The sequence below is a fragment of the Elephantulus edwardii genome, unplaced genomic scaffold (assembly GCF_000299155.1).
Source record: "Elephantulus edwardii isolate Elephantulus edwardi_28Jun2011 unplaced genomic scaffold, EleEdw1.0 scaffold00346, whole genome shotgun sequence".
Classification (NCBI taxonomy): domain Eukaryota; kingdom Metazoa; phylum Chordata; class Mammalia; order Macroscelidea; family Macroscelididae; genus Elephantulus; species Elephantulus edwardii.
In genome coordinates this window covers 775,932-783,092 of record NW_006400096.1, presented here as the reverse complement: position 1 = coordinate 783,092, position 7,161 = coordinate 775,932, and positions in this window count along the sequence as shown.

Sequence of the window (7,161 nt, the reverse complement as noted above, 5' to 3'; positions counted from 1 at the left end):
ATATAATTCCTGATCTGGGCCTAGTAAGAGCTTAAAGATTTACCCTGTTCTGGGACTTTAAAATATTAGCCTATTTTCCTGGAATTCCTAAGCATTTTAGCAAAGAAACACTAGTGGGCACACTGAGCAATTATAAGAAAAAGGGTGGGATGTAGAAACCTGGAAACAGGAATGTGCTCATGTTTTCAAAAGGGAATGCTTTAAATAGTAACCAGACCTAAGAGCCAGGTAGCTTTGTCTAAACATGCCTTGAAAAAGGCTGTTAACCAGAGAGCTGTGTTCATGACCTTAGATCAAGCCTGCTGAACCGGGCATTCTTCTTTGTGCTTTGTGAACATGTGCAGATATAAATGACCATATATTAGTTAGGCGTGTGATTCCACACTGAACTCCTTTCCCTTTTTGATGGGATAAAAAGAAACAGATTCTATCAAGGAAGTATTGGAAGCCTAGTGTATGCCAACTAGTGTCTTGCTAAGATAATTACCTGAATTTCAATAAAGGATTGGGCAAGATGAATTGCACTGAGAAAGTCTGCTGTCAGAGACCTCTCCAAAGTACTGAAGAGCAATGGTGTCAGTCTGGAGACTAAAGTGCACTCAATCCAGGCCATGGTCTTTGCCATTACTTGTTATGCTTCAGAAAGCTGGACAATGACTAAGGATATAGAAGGAGAATTGATGCATTTGAGCTTCAGTGCTGGAGAAGAGTATTGAATATACCATGCACTGTTAGGAGAACAAACAGGTTCATCTGGAGAGGGTGAAACTAGGCTGTTCCTTGGAGCAAGGATTCTGAAACTTCATCTGACATACTTTGGACATGTTGCAAGAAGGGACTAGTCCTTAGAGAGGGACATCATGCTTGGGAGGGTAGAGGGACAGTGCAAGAGAAGAAGGCCCTTGATGAGATGGATTGATTCAGTGATTAGGGTAATGGGGATAGATGTGTCAGAGACAATAAGATTGGCAAAGGGTAGAGCAGGGTTTAGGGCTTTTGTACATAGGGTCACTATGAGTTGCAAGCGGCTCAATGGCACATAACAACAACAACAACAGCAACAATAACAACATTACTGAGCATTACATGTAAAATCTCCCTCATGTAGATAGGATGTACCAGCATGACTGGTGGACAATTATATTTAGGAAGACTTGTAACTTATTGAGCACTTGAGTCTTCAAAGATAAGGGATAATATAAAGACATTAATTTGGGACTTCTTTTTGTGTTGAACCCCAATTTATACGATCCCAATTTATAGGGCATATTTCCATGTGCCACATTTTTAGGTAGCTCTGGTGGCCTTGTTGATAAGAAAGTACAATTCTAAAAGTGTATGGGTTCGAATCCACCAGCTGCTCCATGGCAGAAGGATGGGCAATCTCCCCCTATGCAATTTACTGCCTCTGAAATCCTGCTGGAGGGTCAGGTATGGGTTGGTTCTGACTTGACCATATACAACAGCAACAGTGTTGCCCAGCTCTGTTCTGAGTACTGTTTACTGGTCTTAGCATAGATTTTGCATAAGCACAAAACTGTTTTCTTCAAGGTTAGGCATAACTTGTGGTGATTCACACAAATGTCTTTGCATAGTCAATGAAACACAAAGAGACATTCCTCTGATACTCTCTGCTTTCTGCCAAGATCCATCTGACATTGGCAATCTCCCAGAAGTCCATTGGCTTCCTTAACATCAGGCTTTCAGGAGAGGACATTCAGTTTCAAACCTGCGTTGGAAACCCTGGGGCTCCACATACACAACCATGGTCTGGGTTTTCAACTTTGGCCTCCTAACTCAGCGTTGGGAACCCCACGGATTCACACAAGACAGGATCTGAGACAGCCCTATAATCAGTCTTCTTAATCAGGTAACGTTGGTGGCTCAGTGGTAAGGAATTGCACTGCCAACCCAAAGGTATGCAATTTAAATCCACCAGCTGTTCTGCTGGAGAAAGATGGGCAGTCTCCTCCCAGGCAGTTTACTGCCTCTGAGATCCTGCTGACTGTCAGTTAAGGATTGGTTCTGCCTCAATGGTATATACATCAACAATGCAATTAAATAGAATGTCTGATCAACCTCTATGTTGCCTTTCCCTTCTACCGATTAATTTTTACTCCCCTCTTCCTACCTTCTTAGCCTTGGTAACATTTCATTCTTTGCATTTTATACTGAAAATCTTTAGGTTTGTTTTTTTTTAACAACCATATCTTAACCTTTCTGGATAAAGGCATCCTCTGCAGTTGAGTTGGGAGTCGGGCTGGATGGTTTAGAATTCTGCGCATGCTCTGTGTGTTTTTCTGATTACGCAGGCAGGCCTGGCGCAGTGCTTTTGCCCAGGCAAACACATCAAAAAGACCACCAGAGCTAAAAATAAAGGAGACCAAAACGCATTCAGGCCATCACATTAAAAGCCAGCACTTTAGGTAGACTACCTCATATGCTGGAAATGATGCTTCTTTGCTGAATAAGAAATTTTACAGTTAAAGGAGACAAAAGGAAAAAAAATCACACGGTCAATTATGTTGCCCCCGAACATCCAATTAATTTTTGGTTAGGATAGCCTTCTTAATGTCTGGTTTATTCTACCTCATAGTCCTGATTATAATAGCAACAACACTGACTTGTACATAGATAGCATTTCACAGTTTAAAAATCACTTTTATGTGAAGACTGTGTAGAGAAGGGAAACCGAAAGCTAAGCCCACTTTGCTGCATCAGTTCCAACTCCTGATGACCAGCACAGAATAGGGCTGTCTCCGAGGGGTCCCAGCCTGCAGTCCTTATAGAAGCAGATTTCCACATCTTTCTCCTTCAGAGCAGCTGGTGAGTTGAAGCCACTGGCCTTTCACATTTAACTAAGGCACCACCAGAACTTCTTCAAGGGAAATGTTATTGCTGTTGTTATTTACCATCAAGTTGGAGTCAACCCCTAGTCGTGTCATCGGGAACCACATGCCATTGGGATATCAACACAGCTTCTTTCTACTAGGCCATATTATCCCCTAGTTATATATAAGAGAGCTCAGATGGCTTAGTGGTAAGGAATTGCTTTGGCAACCCAACAGCATGCAGTTCAAATCTATTAGCTGCTCTGTGGGAAAAGATGGACAATCTCCTCCCACGCCATTTACTGCCTATGAAAACCTGCTGGAGGATCAGCTATGGGTTGGTTCTGACTCAGGGATACTTAACAACAGCAACAACAATCATTGTGGAGACAACTGGGACACAAAGTTTAGATGATTTCACAAAGAGCACACAGCTCCTGAGTGATGGAAAATTCAAACGAGTTTCTTGGCTTCCATATTAGTGCTTCTCTCTCTCTCTCTCTCTCTCTCTCCATCCCTCCCTCCCTTCCTTCCTTCCTTTTCCTCTTTCTCTCTTTCTCCTTCTTCCTTCCTTCCTTTCCCTCTTTCTCCTTCTTCCTTCCTTCCTTCCTTCCTTCCTTCCTTCCTTCCTTCCTTCCTTCCTTCCTTCCTTCCTTCCTTCCTTCTTTCTGCTTAAAACAATAAGAGGAATGTCTATCTGTGTATCATTGATTATGCAAAGGCATTTGACTGTGTGCATCATAACAAACTGTGGCTGACTTTGAGAAGAATAGGAATCCCAGAACACTTGATCGTGCTAATGCGAAACCTATACTTGGACCAAGAGGCCATTGTCAGAACAGAGCAAGGAAACAATGCATGGTTCAAAATTGGGACGGGTGTACGCCAGGGAGGTATCCTGTCTCATATCTTTTCAACCTGTATGCAGAACAGATTACCCGGGAGGCTGGGCTCTATGAGGAGAAATGTGGGGTCAGGATTGGTGGAAGATCTATCAACAATCTGTGTTAAGCAGATGACACAACCCTACTTGCCGAAACTGAGGAGGATCTCATGCACTTGCTGCAGAGGGTCAAGGACTGCAGCCTTCAATATGGGTTGAGGCTCAATATCAAGAAGACAAAGATTCTCACCACTGGACCAATTGGCAGCATCAGGATGGATGGTGAAGAGATTGAGATTGTTCACAGCTCTAGTTTGTTTGGCTCCACAGTCAACACTCTTGGCACCAGTAGCCAGGAAATCAAAAAACGTATTGCGATGGGAAAGTCTGCTGTTAGGGACCTCTCCAGGGTACTGAAGAGCAATGGTGTCTCTCTGGAGACTATGGTGTGCCTAATACAGGCCGTGGTCTTTGCAATCACTTGTTATGCATCAGAGAGTTGGACAATGACTAGGGAGGATAGAAGGAGAATTGATGCCTTTGAGCTGTGGTGCTGGAGAAGAATATTGAGTGTACCATGGACTGCTAAGAAAACAAACAGATTCATCCTAGAGAGGGTTAAACCAGGCTACTCCTTGGAGGCAAGGATTCTGGGGCTTCATCTGACATAGTTTGGACATGTTGTAAGGGTCCTTGGAGAGGGACATCATGCTTGGGAGGGTGGAGGGACAGCGCAGGAGGGGAAGACCCTCTATGAGGTGGATTGATTCAGTGACTGGGGTAATCGGGATGGGTGTATCAGAGACAGTGCGATTGGCACAGGACAGAGCAGAGTTTAGGGCTGTGTACATAGGGTCGCTATGAGTCATAAGGGACTCGACGACACATAACAACAACAACAAAACTATAAACATTTATTATCTGTCTGTGCGGCAGAAGTCCAGGAGCAGTTTAGCTGAGTAATTCTTGTTCATAATGTTTCATGAGGTTGGAGTCAAGCTGTCCACTAGAGCTGCTGTCATCTGAAGGCCTGACAGGAGCGAGGAGATCCGCTTCTCAGGATGGATCACCTGGATAACTGCTGGCTGGTAGCTGGAGGCCTCAGTTCCTTGATGGATGTCAGAGAAGCCCTTGGTCCTTTATCTGGATATCCTCCATATTAGTGCTCTTTCTAATAAAACTCTTTTGTTTGTTTTATTTTAAAATTTATTATTAATTTCAGTAAAAATTTACAGAGACTTTGGATTTCCATTCATTCATTGTTGCACTTTTCTCCCCTCCCAACGCTTCCCCCTAGTACACTACCCTCTTGGAAAAGTAAAAGAAAAATTCTTTTATTGTTTTACAAACTCTCCCCCAGATCCACTCCACCATGTAGCCTTCACTCTAGACTCCTGTCATGACAAAAATACCTACTCACATATCCCTTGTAAACAGTTTTCTCCCTCATCTGTTTCACTGCAGTATACATTATTGAACCCATCTTAGTCTTTTCCCAATCCCAAGGTCAGTCCTGTTTTACAACAGTGGCACCATTCAGTATTTGTTCTTTTGTGACTGAGATACTTCACTCAGTGTAATGTCTTCCAGGGTCACCCATTTTGAATATTTCATGAGTTCCTTGTTTTTCAATGCTGCATAATATTCCATTGTGTGAATATACCACAGCTTCTCTATCCATTAATCTGTTGATGGGCACTTAGGTTGTTTCCAACTCCTTGCTATTGTGAACAAAGCCACAATAAACATGGGTGTGCGTTAAGAGTTGTTAATAGAACACTTCTATTAGCTATAACTGAATGACTGTATCCCGAAGGATGCAGTCTCTGGGGGGGTAGTTCTAAAGCTTCCCCACCCCTCCTTCTCAAAAAAACTCATAAGGCAGGGGGTGTACTGCTGAAAGGACATTAATTCGGGTCTCAAATACACAAAAGATATTTTATTCTGAAAAAGAAATTTTCGGCTCCTAAGAACTGAAGAGATTCTACCTCATATGTCTTTCTGTTTTTAAATAAGTGATGTGTAAATGTGTAAATCTGCAGAGAATAAATAGTATCAGAATCTTACAAACAATGTTGACAGGCCAAGAAGCAGATGTGGAACCTTAACTTCTTATCCCCTCATGCTGCTACTCGGCCACTCATTTTGTTAGCTCCGCGTTAGCACCAGGCATGAGGAAAACTATCCGTCACTCTCCAGCACCGTAGTGTTGCTAGTTGTCATCAAGTTGATTCCAACTCATGTGATGGTATGAATAATAAAAGGAAATACTGCCAACTCCTGTATAGTTAACACAATAGTTAACATGTTTGTCTGATGTTGTGCTATTGTGTTAATCTATCTCAATGAGGTTTTCCTTTGTTCTCACTGACTTTCTGGCAATTAGTCAAGAGACCTGTGATAGAACTTTTTAGCAATTGCCCTTCTGGTGATTAATCTTCCCTGCAGATATGCCAAAAGTAAGTAAGTCAAAGTCTCGCTACCCTCCCATATAACTAACATTCTGCTGTGTTTCTACTAAGACTTATTTGCTTTTCTTTTTTTCTGAGAATTTGTGGTATATTCCGTGTTCTGCACCTACAGACACCATAATTTGATCATATCATTATAAAGTTAAAAACAAAGGTATAAATCTTGCACCCAGAGAACTTTATTTGAATCCCTGAACTATCACTTTGTAATTGGCAAAAGTTGGATATTAGAATATCCTATTGTTATTAAATATTAAGATATCAAGTATGCTTATCTGTATAATAATGCACTTTGTGACGGAAGGGTGCTTTTATGTTTGAGATGTGTCGGTCTTTGAACTTGGTAGATCTGGATGCTCTTGAAACCAACAACCCCGACTTAATGCAAACACTAAACAAGAAACTTGCAGGTAAAACTGCACTCTTGTCGCTCTCTGCTGATTCAAATCCACCAACAAATTATGACTGTCACTGGGAAGAATGGAAATCTCAGAACACTTAAAGGTGCTCGAAACCAATACACAGAACAAGAAGCTGTTGTCCAAATAGAGTAAGGAAACACCACACGGTTTAAAATGAAGACAGTTGTATGTCAGGCTGTATCCTTTCTCCATTCAATCTGTATGCTGAGCAAATAATTTAAGAAGCTTGGGTGTATGAAGAAGAACAGGGCATCAAGATTGGAGGAAGACTCATCAATAACGTACTTTATGCAGATGCCACATCCTTGCTTGCTGAAAGTGAGGAGGACTTGAAATGTTTGCTACTGAAGATCAAAGACCACAGCCTTCAATACGGATTGTATCTCAACTTCAAGAAAACAAAAATCCTCACTACTGGGCCAATAGGCAAACATCATTATAGAAGAAGAAAGAATTGACTGTCAATGGTTTCATCTTACTTGAATCCACAATTAACATCCTTGGTACTAGCAGTTAAGAAGTCAAAAGCAATATCGCACTGTGAGAAATCTGCT